At 48.2% G+C, this 17,040-nt stretch overlaps 1 protein-coding gene across 5 annotated transcripts in view; it reads right to left on the reverse strand.

The window, feature by feature from the left end:
- BOC (BOC cell adhesion associated, oncogene regulated) overlaps nt 1-15,681 on the reverse strand; it is a 75,622-nt gene extending 59,941 nt beyond the window's left edge. For 3 of the 5 annotated variants that reach the window (XM_074331883.2, XM_019734865.3, XM_074331864.2), the window contains exon 1: nt 15,542-15,681. The gene's annotated coding sequence lies outside the window, so the exon portion shown is untranslated. Of the gene's footprint in view, nt 1-11,241; nt 11,334-15,541 lie in introns of all 5 variants that reach the window. The other 2 variants (XM_088794185.1, XM_074331870.2) reach the window with 1 other exon arrangement.
- Between the last annotated feature and the right edge of the window lie 1,359 nt (nt 15,682-17,040).

Genomic DNA, 17,040 nt, shown 5'->3' on the forward strand with positions numbered 1-17,040 from the left:
GTTCATACAATGGCTCCTTACTCAACTCTGAATCCCACCATCTGTCCCCCACCTCCCCCCAAATGGTGAACTAAGCACTCACATTACTTATACCTGTCCAGCTGGAACCCACCCTGACTCATGGAATCACTTGCCTTACTTATTGAACCGCCATTCAATACGAGGCTCTGGGAATCCAAAGGCAAAGTTCAAAGTTTCTCTAAGAGCTCAACATCTGGTAGGGAGTAACACAGAAACATCTCAGCGCACTGTGCAACAAATAGGGTGTGCTTTCCTTTCCACGCCATCGTTAGAAGGGGTGGGAAGACTGGATTACACTTTCTTTGGAAAGAGTAACCTGTGGCATCCATCCTTGTCCCATCTGGCATAGTAATGAAAACAAAGTAGTATTTTTTTAAAAAAACCCTTTTGTTTGTCTTGATAATTGTTAAGACAATGGGTATATTGGGTTCATGATACTCTTCTTTCCATTTTTATGTGTTTGAGTTTTTAAATAAACAGATAATAATGAAACTTGTGTTTTTCAATAGGATTACTAGAAAAAGATCCTCCCAAACCTTCCTAATCCTGCATCAACTTCCAGGAGCCCCCACCCCCACCCCCACCCCCTACCTACCTGATGTCCTCTCAGTTAAGCCAAATAGCACTATTAGGCAGGTTTCAGCTACTGCCCAGGTTCTGCTGGGTGAAGGTTGTGTACTCCCTCTTTGATGCTCAAAGGCTCCCCAGTGTTGGACCAAAGAGGCAGCCCTACCCCTGAAAGGGGACTGCTGGCTGCAGCCCAGAGGAGACCCTGAGGAGCCCATCACCCCGGCTCTCTGGCTCAGACTTGGAGCCAGCTGGCTGCCCCCATCCCCTTAGCTTCCTTTCTGGGGCTTCCCTGTCTAGGACGGGCCTTCCCCAGGACCCTGAGCATATCTTACCAACAACACATCCCCAACTGACGCTGGCTTTTCCCTGACTGCAGAACCAACCAAAAGCATGGGCCTCGAGGTCCAGGTAGAAGACCACTACTTTCCTCTGGGCCTCCATTTCTCTACTGATAACGTTCTCAAACATACTATACCCACAAAACTCTTTCAGTAGCCAAATCCTCCCAGAATATGGGCTCTTGGGAAAGAGTTACAAATCAGCAGTTTATTTCAAGCCAAAGTAATAATGAACCTGATGATAATAATGGTGAACACCTAGCACTTCCGAGCCAAGCACTCTTCCAATGAGAGAACGTAGGTAATGCATTTCAATATGGAACGACCTCTTGTTTGGATGTGGGAATCTAGGTTATCAGCATCTTAAGGGCAGCAGGCACAGTGCTCAATAGTCTGTTGACTGAGCAATGGAAAGGTTACGAACATTCTTTAATGGGCCCATGTGGAAAATACCTGAAGAGGCATGTAAGCTTATGGCAGGCTATTTGGATAATCAGAAACAGCTCAGTGTGAAACCTCTGCATGGGCATCTTGAGTCTCAGCAGGTGGCATTCTTCACAATGAGGAGACAGGCCAGAGCCCCCCAGCCCAGGGAAGAGAAACACACCTCATTTTCTCTGAGATGTGTTACTCTTCCATCCAGACCACGGACATGTGCCCTGGCATTTTGATTCATTTCCTTGTGTGGGGAAAATGAGTCCTGCCTGCCTAACAGTCCATCTCATCAGGGCATGCTGTTCTGTACTTCCTGACCTGGACAGCATGTAGAAAAACTTAGCTATTACGGAGCCTCCCTGTGCCACTGCCACGAAGGCTGGCTTTTTCTAGAGAGGGGAATAGGGTGGCGGTGAGTAAAATTGGGACCCTGCCCTGGTTTCTACAGATTATCCTGAAGAGAAAGTACTAGTGAAGACTCAGGCTACCCCGGACACTTGCCAAAGCTGCCACATGGAGCAAGGCCCACACTGCGTCCCTGTGCACGCTGCTCCAAAGGTGACCACACCACTGAAGGTTTCCCACAGCCCTCTCTGCACAGAATGCCATTTCTTATGCTAAAGGTGATTTTTTTTAATGTATCACAAATATAAACTTATATTTGTATAAATATAAAGGCTATTAATAAAATCAGCCTTTCTGAGATTCCTCCCCTCCCCGTCCCCCTCCCCCCTCCCCCCGCCACACACACAAATCTAGAGGAGAAAAACCCAAATAATTTGTCAGATCACATATTTATCTTTTGGTTCAGAAAATGTGGTCTCTGCTTCTAGCTACACACTATCTGGCATGTACATACCTATAGAAGCCAGTCTAGGATTCTTTCTCAAGACTCACATGTATCTCCTGGGAACAGAACGTGAGGAGGTGATTTAGCGGGGAAGGCTGGATTTGGTAAAGGACACAGGTCCACAGTCACAGGGTTTTGCTACTTTCTATCCTCTGCCTCCCCAGGCAAGCTGAGGCAAGGGCCAAGGCTTCTGGAAGCATTGATGGTCAGCCTTCCAGACTCTGGAGTTAGACCCAGGAAGCCAGGGCTCCAGGAAGCTCAAGCCTGATTCCAAAATTAACAACAAAAGCAAAGATGGCTGGCCTGTAGAGTGTCATCCCCTGAAGAGTTTAAAGAGCTTTGAACACTCCATCATTAGTGCTCGGTCTTGGTGACAAATCTGGGACAGGTATTAGTAGTCTGCACTTACACAACGGACAACTAGACAGAGCCACTGCATGGCAGCCAAGAGCTGTCAGTGAGTCCCTGGCCACACTACAGATGGGAGGGCAGACTAGGCGAAGAAAGCAGAGAGAAAGAGGAGGACATGGATCTGGGTCATCAGCATGGAATTTCCACTTCCCAGGGGGTCCAATGAGTCTTCCTCCTCTTTCAGGCTGAACTCTGACACACCTGGCTGGTGTCCGCCACTTTGAGAAGGTACCAGCTGGCCTCGGGCTGTGTTTATTCCAAACAGGAAGCAATGGAAGCGGGGGTCTAAACTTTTCAGTCCCTGCTGCTCCCCAGAGTTGGAAATCGCTCTACCTAGTACACCCCCTTTCCTCAGCCCCTGGAACGTTTCAGCTTGGTTCAACCAGATGACCCACGTGACCCCCTCTTTCACATGTACCTTCCTTTCCTCTAACTAGGGTCCAGTGTTGGAGTGGGCTTGAAGGAGCCCCTCCTGCTGCTCCTGTTGTAAAATCCACCACCTACCCCCGCAGAGCCTCACTGTCTACAGCGACTGCTGAGTGCACTGAATAGTGAGGTTCCCGCCACCAAATTCCCAAAGAAATCCTAGTTAGTGAGGCTGACTCCACAAAGCAGCACCTCTTGGCAGGGGAAAGGTTCGCATCCTCTTTGCACCTGATGGGTCTTCCTCTTGAATGACCACAAAACAGGCCCCAGGGCTCAATCAGTCCCAGGACTCAGCACAGACACTGCTGGAACCTGGGCTGTGCTGACAGCAGCAACTTCACAGGCTGGGGGACCTGTGGCCCACACCGCACCGGATGTGGTGCGACAGAGGGCTGCTGCCGGGGAAACTCACTTCCCCACCGCTAGTCCGTGGCTCCAAAGCAAGTAAAACAAACTACCGAGGAGGAAGGCAAACAGCCCGTGAGCTCCTCTTGTCTATCTGTTTGGGAATGGGATGGGAAGGTCTGCACAGCTGACACTTCCAGATGTGGAACCAAAACACAGGCAGCTCCTGACAGTTTACCAGCCTGGGCTAAACTCCAGTAGCACCAGGGCCAGGCCTGTTCTACGGTGAAGGAAGGGCACTGCAGACTCGGGGCAGGTAGGTCTCAGCACATGGTTCTGGGCTTCTTTGCTGGTTGTACGTGTGTGGAGAGGGCATGTGGGGGAAGGACATGTCTGAGACAGGAGGAGGTTGCTCAGTGAAAGAAGCCAATCTGGAAAGACTATATCCTGAACGATTCTAACTCTATGGCATTCTGGAAATGACAAAACTATGAAGATAATAAAAAGAGCAGTGGTTGCCAGGGATTTGGGAGAGGAAATGAGGGAGAGCCGAAGAAGTGGAGCATGGGATTTTAGGCAGTGCAACTATTATTCTGTATGATACTGTAATGGTGGATACACGTCATGCATTTGTCAAAACCCATCGGATGTATATATAATGCAAAAAGTGAGTCTTAATGTAAACTCTGGGCTTTAGTTAATAACAATGTGTCAACATTGGCTCATTAGTTGTAACAAATTTGTTACACTAACATAAGATGTAATAGAGGAAATTGGTGGGGAGAGAGGGATGTGTGGCAACTCTGTAATTTTCACTTAATTTTTTCTCTAAATCTAAAATTGCTTTTTTAAAAAAGCCTATTAATTGTTTTATTTATTTATTTATTTATTTTTTGAGAGGAAAAAACCTGGAGGAGGAGGAGGAGGAGGTTAGGGCCATTCTTCAGCTCCCAGAGATGCTGTAGATATTGGGTCTGGGGCTCTTGGTAGTGTCATTTCTCAGACACATTTGTTGTCAGCACAAGACTTCTTGGGATCTTTATCCCTATTTTTCTTCTTCCTTAGCTTCTAAATCTAGAACCAAGTCAGAAATGACTGAGACGCCTTTTGAAGTCAGGTCTATGCCCTCTGGGCAGACATCCAAACATGCTATTCCTTGTACTTACACGCTTCTCAACTCTCCCAGAGCAGAGACCATCTCTAGGGCCTGCGTGCCTAGTAGGGGCCCTGACCCCAACAAGCCCTCATGCGTGTGGAGACGTGAACTGTGCTTGAATGCATCCCATGTTCTTCCCATCTCTGGCTCGTGGCTGCAAACCAGGTTTAACAGAGCTCCGATTCAACTCAGGTAACTGTGCTAACAGAAAGGGAACAATGCAGGGGGTGGTACAGGCACATTGAGGAAGGCCCAGATGAACAACTGCACTATGTACTCTTTTTTTGTTAATTAGTTTCAGGTGTACAAAACAATGTAATAGTTAGACATTTATCAATTATATCCCTCACACAGTGAGAATCCTCTTCCCCCCATTTACTACCCCTCTGATATCGCATACAGCCGTTACATTTCCACTGTCTCTATTCCTAATGCCTCAGGGATGATGTAGATGCCTGATCACTGCGCTGTACACCTGAAGCTGAACAATAATGAATGTCAACTACAATTATATATATATATATATATATATATATATATATATATATATATATATATATATAGTTACAAGAAGTGGAGTACACTGTGTACTCTTGGGGTGGGGGGGTGAGGATGTGCCGGGCTTCTCTGCATCTCCTAGCCAGGCCTAGCACCGTGCCAGGCATGAAGTAGATGTCCAATTAATTTTTCTCGAGTGATGCGAAAGGGTCAGAGGGGCATCCATTCTTACGTTCCCCTTACAGGTGGAACAGCTGGCACACCCACAGACATTTCTGAAGTCAGTCACCTTGAGAGAGGACCTGGGCTATGTCTGCTGCGGCCTAGCACACCGCTTCCTGGCTGTTCTAGAACATTCTAACATTATTAGAATTCTCTTTCTCACATACTCCCCATGTATATACCCAGAATGTATTTTTCTTACATAATTCTGTATGTAGTTATTTCATATTCTTTGAAACTCTTATTACACCCTTTCTGAGATTCAGGAGAGCCATGCAGACTAGTGTTGGGGAAAAAAATAAGCATGAGCAGAGATTACACACCAGATTCTATTCTAGGCACTGGGAAGAGAGCGAGGGACAAAACCAAGTCCCCGATCTCATGGATCTTTCACTCTAGAAGGTGAGCAGGCAATAGGCAAATGAACAACTAGAACTACGTCGGGAGGATAACGATGAGGAAAAGGACGTTAGGTTGAAGGGAGAGAGAATGGTGACGGGAATGTGATTTAATAAAGGGCGGTCAGGCAGGGATCTGAGTGATGAGACATCCAGGGGAAAGAGCCTTCCAGGAAGACGGCAGAACAAGCGCAAGGCACCTGAGAAGGGCGGTTGCTCAGCTAGCTGGAGGAGCAGCCAGGAAGCGGGGGTGGGGGTGGGGGGTGGGGGGCGCGCAGAGCAGCAAAGGGGGGGGCTGAGGGCTGCCATGGAGAGTTCTGGCTTCTCTTTTGGACGTTGTCACTGACTTCTCTGTGGAGAATGGACCGTGGGGTAGGTAGATCAGGGGAGTGGAAGCAGGGGAACACTGGGGGAAGCTACGGCAATAATCCAGGTAAGAAACGTTGATGGAAGACTAGGGTGGTGAGAATTTGCAAGATTCTAGATATATTTTAAAGGTAAAGCCAAATACCATTTGAGAACATAAAGCAGAGTGTGAGAGAAAGAACAGAGCCAAAGATGACTCGTAGGTTTGTGGCCTAACTGGTAGCATGAGTGATGCTGAATTGGGGAAGAAACAGAGGAGAAGGCTGGGTGGGAATTCCTTCCCAATGACCAGGGCTGAGGACAACTACCTAATAGGTGCACGTGGTGCTGGCCTTGCCCCACGGTGGGCTCCTCTCTCTCCGTCTTCTCATTCCTTTATCTCTGCAGACCTGGAGCCAGGGGGGGTTCCATTCCTTGAACCAGTGCAGCCTTCCACCTACTCAACTCTCTAGCTGCCCAACCCATCAATAACCCTCCTTGCATTCTTTCCCCTTCTCTCCTTTGCTAATAACAGCCACCTTCTAATGAATGCTCACAATGCACTTTATACGCATCTGGCTTCCTCTTTGCAACAACCTTAAGAAACTGGGGTCTCTGTTTAGTTTATATAATTAACCCAGGGTCATACACCTACCATGTTTCCCCCAAAATAAGACCGGGTCTTATATTAATTTGTGCTCTGAAAGATGCATTAGGGCTTATTTTCAGGGTAGGTCTTATTTTTTGGGGAGACACGGTAGCAATTGGCAAGGCAAGGGTTCACACACAGGCCTGTCAGGTTCCAAAGCCTCTCCCTTAACCAAGATGCCACACAATCTCTAACCTAAAAGTGGCTCCAGAAATACTACTCCATTCTGGAACAACCATCTTTCTCCAGCACCTCACTCTTTTCCTAATAAGATTCATTCCAGATTTCAGTCCTCTCAGGTGGGGTCTCCCAGGTACTCCCCAGACTCCTCTGTTCCTTCCTCTCTCAGGAAGCAATTTAACTAGGATCCTCCTGCCATGAGATCTTCTCCTCTCCCAACTCCTGCAGGACCCTGAGACCCTTCGTTGCTTCTTCTCACTAGAGAAGGAAAAGCGGCTCATCTGGAGTGATCTGGAAGGGTCTCTGGCAACAGGACCAAACCACCTCCAGTCTAAGCTCCTGCCCTTAGAAAAAAGAAACACACCACAGAAGCAGATGCAGCTCTGGTGCCTAGACTTGGACCTCTGGTCAGTTCCTTAGAATGTCCTATCTCCTAGCTCGTCTTGGGTGGGCACAGATGCCAGGGGCCTTAGGCTTTTGGGGTGAGTAGAACATGTTGAATCAAAAGTGTTCCCTTGTGCCATCTCATTGCCTCCTAATAGTGCTCTGACGAGGTAGCTTGCAAGGACAGAGAAATAAAGGTACAGAGAGTTTTCATGACTTCCTCTCAGTTACCCAACTAGTTAGTCACATATTTGTATCTTAAACCCCAGTGTCCTCACACTCTACACACCCACACACACCCACCTAGAACATCCTAGCTATAGGTTTTCCACATTTGTTAAAGAAAAACAAAGAACTGAGGGTAACTGTCCTCCACAGACAAATCTGCACCACTCTCTTCAGCCAGGAGGGAGAGATGTGTTTCGCTCTTCTGCAGGTAAATGCCTGTAGAATTCTTTCTGCTGGCTGCCCTATGAGTATTTGCCTGGAAGGTACCATCTCCTGTCAGTTACCTGTCTGTCAAAGCTGCGACTTCCTTCCTCAGGGTATTTTTCTGTACAAGCTGCCACTTCTCCTGACCAGTAAAAGTATCTGCTGGGCCAAACGCCTTCTCCCACTCACCCCACCCAGGCCACAGAGGACCTGCTTGATCAGACTTGCAGACACCTGAGGAGCAAATGGATTCAGCTGGCATCTGTAGTGAAGCAGAGATTCAGGGAGCCAATTCAGATGATGTCCCAGAGGGGGAAAAAAAAGTCAGGAGACATGTTCTGAGATGAGACTCAAGATGGAGGCAGCTTTCAGCACTGCTTTCAAAGTCTGACACGAGCTGTGCCACAAAGCCTGGCTGCTTCACGCTGCTGCAGCTGAGCCAGCCAGAAACTTCCAGCTGTGGTCCCAGGTGGCAGGTCACACCTCTTAAGGCGAGTCCCACCAAGGCTCCCACCTGACTCTTACGCTTAGTTGTAAAAGAAATAGTTCCCCAAAGTTAAGGGGACTCTGCTTTGGGGGAGAGATTGAGCTTGTGTTTTTTGTTTTTTTTTTTGGTTTGTTTGTTTTTTTGCCTTCAAATCCTGAGTGTTGGAGTCAGCAGCCCTGCAATGAAATTGCGGCTTTGCCACTTACTATGTGACCAGAACAAGTCACTACACTTACTGAAGCGTCAGCTCCCTTATCTGCAGACTAGGATCATAATGTCCCTCCACATGGGACTGCTGGGGGACTGCAGACGTAATGCTCGTAGTGCTTAGCACAGGGCTGGCACACAGTAGGTGCTCACAAAATGGCGGCTCTCATTCACATCACCAGGCAGTACCACCTGCCTCGTGGGCACTGAGATTCCCCAATCTCAGCCTGCCCTCTGGGTCCATGGCTGATGCTCTGAGTGACAGGGTGAGAATACTAATTCTTCCCTCCCCTGATGAAGGGTACCTGCTGCTTGTGTGCGCTCACACTCTCTGGAGAAAGGCTCCCCCCAGAAACACAAGCCTTCGTTTGTAAATTCAGAGGAAGAAAAATTAACTCCATCACCGCCTTCAGCAACCTGCTCCATTCTTTTCACCCCAACTCAAGACCTTTGTGGTGTTTCTGTGACAGGGGATTGGTTGCCAACCTTGTTGTTCCCTTTGGGCAGGAGAGCCGAGCTCCCCCACCCCTCCTCTCTCCCATTGTCAAAGACCACCCAGTGAAACTTGCTGGCAAGCTGCCACTGTCCAGACAGGCGACAGCTAGGCCTAACTAACTACCCAGCCTCCATCCCTGCAACAGAAGGCTATAGAACCCATAGCACCTGACTGTGGGGCTTTCACCTGGAGCTGCTGCGGCCGGCACGACGGCAGACCACCAACGGTGTCAAGGAAGGGCTGCAGGTGACTGCTTCCAAGGCCTGCACGTTGGAAGAGCCATTAGAACCTAACACGTGGCTAAAACAGTCGATTTTTATATAACTTGTTCACTACAAAACATCCATTCATAATGACAAGAGGTAAACAGCTGTGAATTTCCATCATTTCATGTGGTCTTACTTGCCAAAGAGGGCACTGTGCTCACTGACTGCAGTATGAAATCCCCTTCACGAGGGCACAGGTACATAAAAAGTAAGCGCTACCATCACACCATGGTGGGATGATCATTATTAGACAGAAAGCGGAGTCAAGTGGGGGAGACGATTCGTGAAATAATTAGGAGCAGCCTCTGCTTTCACAGAAAAGTAATAAACCCAGACTCCCCCACCTTCCAATTTTCCTCTCCAATTAACTGTGACCCATACCTAATAAACCTGCTGGGATTGTAATGTTAGGTAAGTTCAGACTAGTAAAGGCACTTGGCTGGGACTAATCTGGAAAAATACTGGCCGGGCCAGGGAAGGCGGGGGAGGGCTCTCCTCAAGAATCCAATTCCAGCCCAGCCTGGGGGGCCCTCCAAGGCCAGCTGCTTCCACATACCCTCCTCCTCTTACCTGCATGCAGTTCCCATTCTGTGTGAGTTACCTCCCAGCAGCTAAGGAGGTTCCGGGTAACTGGAGAGTCCAGCGACTTCTATTTGTTCCTAAAATAAATATCCCCTCACTTGCTACTCTGGGAATAATTTCAGAGCCACGCAAACCTACCCAAGACAGTAGAGCAAAGGGCAAGTGGAACTGAAAGGTAAAAAGCTGAATTTAGGCATATAGTTCTAGACTTCTCAACTAAAATCTGACATGGAGGAGAAAGAAAAAAAAAAATGGCACATTTCCCCTTTTTTCCCTGAAAGCTATTCAGTAATTGGTTTTAGAAACTTGTCTAAGATTCACATTTCTGAGATTCTGTAGTCAACGCAATGCAGAGATTCTAGTTTTTAACTTCCCTAAAATTAAAACAAAAACGCTACTCTGAATGTAAAATCTCCTATCTCGAGAATAATTCAGTCCATCATCCGCTGAGGAAAAGTAAGTTTTCAGGGATAAAGTAATGAACACATATGGGCAGAGGTAAAAAAACCATTTCAGTATTTCCGGTCCCATCTCTGCCTGTAAGACTTAGCCTGAGGTATTGACTCTCTTCCCTCAAGGAGCCTTTCCTAATTGATCCAGTTCATGTACTTTAACACTAAAGTTTGTATTGTATTGCTCTGCATTTCCCTTCGCTTCAGTAATGGGATTCTGAGCGACGTGGGCTCTGGGATAGAGCCCAGGCACAGAGCAAGTACTCGATAAAAGCTTGTGGAAAGGATGAAGCCTCCAATCTACACACGTCATCAACCTCATCTTGTCCAATGCTGCCCAGACTCATTTTAGAGGAGAATAGTTCCCTGCCATAATTTCTTCCGCACTGGTCCTTTCGTGTTATTTTTTATTCAACTCTACTTAGCCATATTATGTACTTTCCTGTTACTAACCAGAACTAGTTGAGACTTTCCTCAACATTTTCTCTGGCAACCAAATTAAGTTGACTGTGTATTATTGGCTCTGATCTTTCTCCTATGATTTCCTCTTACTGCCCAATAATCCTGTCCCAAACATCAAAGGCCTTCTTTGAAGATAAGGCCAAATTCACCATTAGGAAAAGAGAAATTATTTCCTAACTTTATTTCAGAAGATGGAACGACGCAGAATCCCTCTGGGTTTTGGGAGGTAAACACTGCCCGGTACATCAGATCACAAGCCATTGGCTGTAATACCACTGAGAGAGACATAAACACAGGGCTTTCCTCACCCAAATCTAAGCAGGACTTTTCCATAGCAGTCTTAGACTCCAAATCCCATAGTAAGTGGTTTGTATCCAACATGTTGAACAGTTTGCTTCAGGAAAGGAGGGTTCACACGGTCACCCGAGGGGAAAGAGGCCACAGGCTCTGACTAAAACAGTATCTGAGCCAACCTAAAACCACCATATTTAGTCCACATTCCATTCAAGCTGGACTCTTCCAACAGAAAAGGATGAGAAACAATCTATCTTCAAGCAGCAACACAAAACATGAAAAAAATGACGAGCCCGACAGGCCAGAGATACTAGGCTGCGGGCAGAAAACCTCACCTGCTTCTTCTACTTCATTGCTGCTACCCCCAGACGGTGTGAACGTGCACAAGACTTCATGGGTCATGGATTCCAGGAAGCTTATGCCGGGACTGAGGGAAAAGAGAAGTGTCTCATCTTTGGAACAACTAAATAAACAAACACTTCTGAAGTATTTGCTTTTTATAAGGTGCACTGCTATAAACCGAAGTCATTCCTTATGAATCCATTTTATAAAGAAGAAAACAGAGAAAAAGCAGTTTTTGTAAGATCATAGGCTTCCTTAAATCTCCAGTTACCCGGCTCCTTGCTAAAAATGAAATGAAAAATGGATGAAGAACAATGGCTACATCGAAAATGGTTTGTTGATCTTACAGAAATGTTACCTGTGCATCCACTAGTCCATGTTTATCAATGTTCCCCAAATAGCTCTCGAGAACACATTCTCAGTAGGCCGCATACAGAGTAAGGTGGGCTTACAGCGTAAGGTGGGCTTACAGCGAAGGGGTTTGGGGTGGTAAGGTAGCAAGCAAGGAATGAACCCAGCTAAAATCAAGGGTCAGCTGCTAGACGTGTCAGGCTGGAGCAGAAGACTCCCTACTGAGGTGACATTAGCATGAGATGGGACAGAGCCACACATGAGAAGGCTAAGAAATTTGGATTGTAAACTTGGACTGTTTTTAAGCTGGGTGGCAGCTTGTTTGTGGGGCTGATGAAGGATGGGTGGGGTGTGATAGGGAGACAGTGGGAAGTCCAGCCATGTGTCAGCAACAATTATCAAAGGCATGACCAAGCATGGTGGAAGGAATGGAAAAGATGGGGCGGATGGCGGGATAATAAAGTGAAGGGCAGGAAAGACTGGACAAGCTTGGGGAGGGGGTTTAACTCAGGGTAGTGGAGATGCAGGGATCCATTAGCTCAGTGGTTTGAACCAGAGTGAATGGGAGTTCACAGGCAGAGCCAGGGCTCCAACCCAAGTTTCCTAATCCTCAGGGCAGTGCCACGTGAGATGGATCCTTTAAGCCTTACTTCCTGCATTCCTCCCCTTCTCTACCCATTACCAACCCTGAGGGCTCCACGGAGGCAAAAGCCCTGTTTAGGAAGGCTTTTTGTAAACATGGATTTCTAGATTAAAAACAAACATCTTCTAAAGAAAAAAAAAATCTTCATCCCACCCCTCCGCCCCAAATATTTGATTCAGCCTCATAAATGATGCTGAATGGAGTTCAAGTATTTCATGGGAAGGCTCTACGTGGGAGAACTCTTAGGATTTAGGTTGTTCCCACCAATAGCAAAATGGTTGAACATATCTGTTCTCTGTGAGTCTTTGGTCAAACATAGAGATGCTTCAAGGCCGTGTGACTACAAAATAATCTATACTTTTATCATACAACTATATGAAAACTATGTATGTACATGAATGAAGAAAAACAAGTTGTGTTACAGTGTGGGATTGTGGGTAATTTTCAAAAACATTTTATGTATTATTCGATGCTCGTCCAATAAATAAAAATTGGGAGGGGGTAGTTTGGAGAACCATCCTTTGATTAAGACAGCATATTCTCCAGTGACAAGAAAGCTCCCAACCCAAGGTTTGATGATGTACTATACATGCTGAATTGAAGTGTGGCGATGACAAGACATTCCATATATTAAAGTACATAGATTTTTAAAAATATAACAAATCATTTTCTTTCCTCTCCCTCTCCAATTTCCATTTTCGTTTGTGTCTCTTATTTTCCCAGATAGCAAGGAGGTTTGGCGCTTGGAGAGAAGAAAGCAAACTGCAATGTACACTATCTTTTGGTGCTAGGTTAATACTTTCTTATTCAGAGGCCATCAAGTACTGGATAGCAATTATCCATTGCATGTGGGTCTTCTTCCATTTCTTCCTTTGTTTGAAAGACACAGAGAAAAAAACCCTTATTCATTAACCATATCAGTGTCTTTGCTGAAATCTGAACCCAGGCCCCCTAGGGTGCTGTGAAATACTGTGACCACCAGGCTCACTTCTCACCCTCCTTGCTCAACCCCTGGGGAAGTCAAGTGAATTCTTTCATGAATAAAATCTCCTAGTCCTTCTTAGGGCAGGGAAACCACAGATCAGTTGCTGAAGAGAGCTGGGAGCCCAAACACTTGAAAGAGCACTTCAAAGAAAGGAAAATCTCTGGACCCATTTGGAGGATGGAAAGGAACATAAATCACCCTCTTATCACAAGTTGGCCAACCAATCAACAGCTAAGCAGGGTCCTCTCTGTCCCTCCCCACTTCCCAGATGTGGTCAAGGAGCCAACCAACCCGACCTCTATGAACTTCCTCTCCCAAGTAAAGCCAACTCCTGTGGCTTGGGCAAATTCTGAGAAAATGTCTCTTGCAACGTTACTTTTCTGAGATCTCTTGAAATGGGATAAAAGGGACAGTGTCTGATGTCTCAATCCTCAAATTTCATATGTGTAGACAGCCCCCAGCCTCCTGAAGGGCCAATCTCTGAGTAATAAATGGCGGCGGGCAGGGTCAACAAGGTGGCACAATGAGGCAAATCTTACATCTTTCATTTTTATCTCTTTCCATAAACTCACTCCAAAAACTCATCTGGCAGGAAAATCATAACTCCACTGCTGTTTCCACCCTGCCTCTGTCCCACTGACCCCAAGGTGCTTCAAGATTACCATGGGAACCTCCTCGGTTTCAATTAGGAGACCATTAAAAAGTGGCAATTATAAGACCTCAGAAACGTTCCTGGGAAACCTGTTACACACCTCAAAATGGCCAAGCTCTTGCCTCAGATTCACTTTAAGTTCTGAAAACAGGTCACCCAGATGCATGGGCGCCCCAGCCTCCACCTCAGTCCAGCAAGAGGATGTTTTAATATCGTCCATGCTGCCCTTGAGGAAATGGGCATTGATTTATTGGCTGAAACCAGAGGGATGAAAGAAAACCATCGCAGAGCTGGGCTGTCTATGTAGGGACCGGTCATGGAATAAGTCAAAAAGTGTGTGTGCGTTCAAGAACTTTGAAAATTACATTCATTCAATGGCCAATGTTTGCAAAGTTCTGGGCAAAAAAGAACTAGGAGACAAATGTGAGCTGAGTAGAGCCCCTGGAGATGATACAAGGACCTGAAACCAAAATATACTTTTCACTCAATGCACTCAAAGAGGTAACTCTGGGTCAAAAAACTTATACCAACCGATTTGAACTAGCTGAGAAGGGATGGGGGAGGGGCAGAACACCCCACCACACCCAGAAAGTGCCTGTTTAGGACTGCTGGTGTGTGGTTTGGGTATTCTTAGCTCCATTGCCACATCTCTGGAGGGACACAACACAACAACCTTTCAAGTAACCCTGACACTGCCATCCCCATCCCCAAAACAAAACTAAACAAAACGAATCCCCAGGGCTCCTTAAACTTGTCCAGGTCTGCCTGCCTCCCCCCTTTCCCCCCCAAAAAAAAATTCTCCCATCACCTGGAAGAGCAAACTAACATCGGACATCCTACAAGTTTAGCGGGGCCTTCAAAAATCCAGCAGAAAATTCTTCCTGGTTCCTACCCCTCCACACCGCCCTTTCCCACTGTTCAGAGGTTCATTTCCCCCACCTTCTCACAGTTACACAAACAAAAACCCCAAGAGCACAACCCAGAAGCACGCTGCGCGCGCGAACTCTCACTCACTCACTCACACAGTCCCTCTTACCGCCGCCCCAACCCCACAGACACTTCTGGACACCCCACTTCAGCATCGTCCATTTCACCCCTCCAGCTAGGGATGCTCTTCTGGGACTGTTTCGCTCCGGGTCCGTTCGGTCCCTCGTGTTAGTGTTTTCCTTTTTAAACGGCAATACGATAAACCCTCACCTCCCAAGAGACCAAAGGGTTGCTGGGTGGTTCTGTGTATTTGCGGACCCCCATTTGGGCTTCTCCCCACCGCCTGGCGCACGGACACAGAACACTGGTGTCAGCCTTCGGGGGAAGTTTGGGAGGCTGTCCCAGCGCTTCTTCCACGCAAGAAGCTTCCGGGAACCACGGTTCAGACCGCATCCACAGGGAACGCGATTAGGCGCCCCTGGCACCCCGCTGCCCGCCTCGTCCCAACTCCTCGGTCCCGGCGCCGGCGCGCCCCTCCTCCGCTGCAGCCCCAGCCCGAGCCGCTGGCGGAGCGCTCGGACCGGCTCCCGTCGCCCGCGCGTCCCCATCAGCCACCCGCTGGCGCTTCCTAGGCATCGCCGGCCTGCGGCCGCCTCCAGCCCCCGCCCCTCCCCAAACCAACAAATAAACACAACTTTTTATGAAAAGAAAACAAACTTCAGCGACGTGACTCACCTCTGGTGCAGCTGGCTCCTGGGAAGGAAGAGCCAGGGCCTGGGGCCAGCGTGGTGGACGCGGAGAGAACCACACGGCACCGCGCCGCACGGACACACAACCCGCACAGTGACACCCAAGGACACACAAAACGAGAGAGGTGCTGCCGGGGAGCAACAAAGGAGCCCCAGACCGAAAAGTTGCCGGCCGGGGAGGGCGGGCGCGTGCGGGCGCGTGCGGCTGCGGCGGGCGTGTGTGTCTGTCTGTGTGTGTGAGTGTGAGTGTGCGTGTGTGCGCGCGGCTGCTGACACCGGCGGGCCGGGGCTCAAGGTCTCCGCGGCAGGAAGCGGGAGTTGCGGCGGCCGCAGCAGCAGGAGGACGAGGCAGGGGACGCCGCGCCCAGCGCACCCGGCCCCTCCATATGGAAGAAGCGTTTTTGGATGACTGAACTCGCAAACAATTCCTTCTTTTGCTTCTCCAGCCTAGGAACCTCCCATTACCGCGCGAGGCGGAGGTGGAGGGGGCAGAGGAGGCGGGGAGGAGGGGGAGGAGCAAAATGGAGCAAAGAAAAAGTCTTGGAAAGGAAGCTGGAAAAAAAAAAAAGTCTCCCCAACTCAGTTTTTCTAACACTCATTTTCTTTCTGTTGCGCCTTAGCCCCGCGCTCTCCCCGAACTGCTCCTTTCTCATACCAAAAGCAATGTCCTCTATTTTTCTCCCACACCCACAGGCTTCCCTGAACCCCCATTTTCTCTTTAGCTTCACCTCGGACCCTTGCTCTCATAGGATATCCTCTTCTCGCCCAGTCTCCTCTCCCCAAGCCTTTCTCTGACAATCCCCTCAATAGTCTGCTATATTCTGCGAAGAAACGATTGAATAAACCATTAACAGCAAACTTTGTTATTAAAAACGTCCCTTCCAAAAAAAGAAAAAAAATAAAGTTGGGTAGCGGCTGTCGAGAAAATGACAAGGAAACCAGTCGGGGAAGCCCCAACGCCACCTCCCCCGACCCGCCCGGTAGGTTGGGGAGGGAGGTTTGCCGCGTCCTCGGTTGACAGCGCCCCGCTCTGACCTCCATTCATCATCCCAGGATGGTGGAGCGAGGAAAAGGATGAGAGGGGGAGGGGGAGAGAGCGATAGTGGCGTGTGTGCGTGTGCGTGTGTGTGTGCGTGTGTGTGTTAAACCCTCCTTTTAGTGTTGGGGAGAAAACATTCTCAGACTTGAGCTGCATCAGGACTCTTTGCAGGCTTATTAAGACCCAGGGTTGCTGGGCCCCACCCCCAGAGTTGCTGCTTCAATAGGCTCTGGGGTGGGCTGGGGAATGCATTTCCAATAAGCTCCCAGGTGAGGCTGCAGCTGGTGGTCCAGGGCCACGTTTTAAAAACCGCTTTTCCAAGGTATCTAGAGGTCAAACATAGGCGGAGTTGGTGGCAAATTGGGTCCGCTTCTTATTCTTGACGGATGAAACAGATTGTGAAGGGTCATCCAGTACATCCCCTTATATGGCCGCTGAGGAATCCA

Source organism: Rhinolophus sinicus, chromosome 17 (genome assembly GCF_057876585.1).
Source record: "Rhinolophus sinicus isolate RSI-liver-muscle chromosome 17, RSI-T2T, whole genome shotgun sequence".
NCBI classification, from domain to species: Eukaryota; Metazoa; Chordata; class Mammalia; order Chiroptera; family Rhinolophidae; genus Rhinolophus; species Rhinolophus sinicus.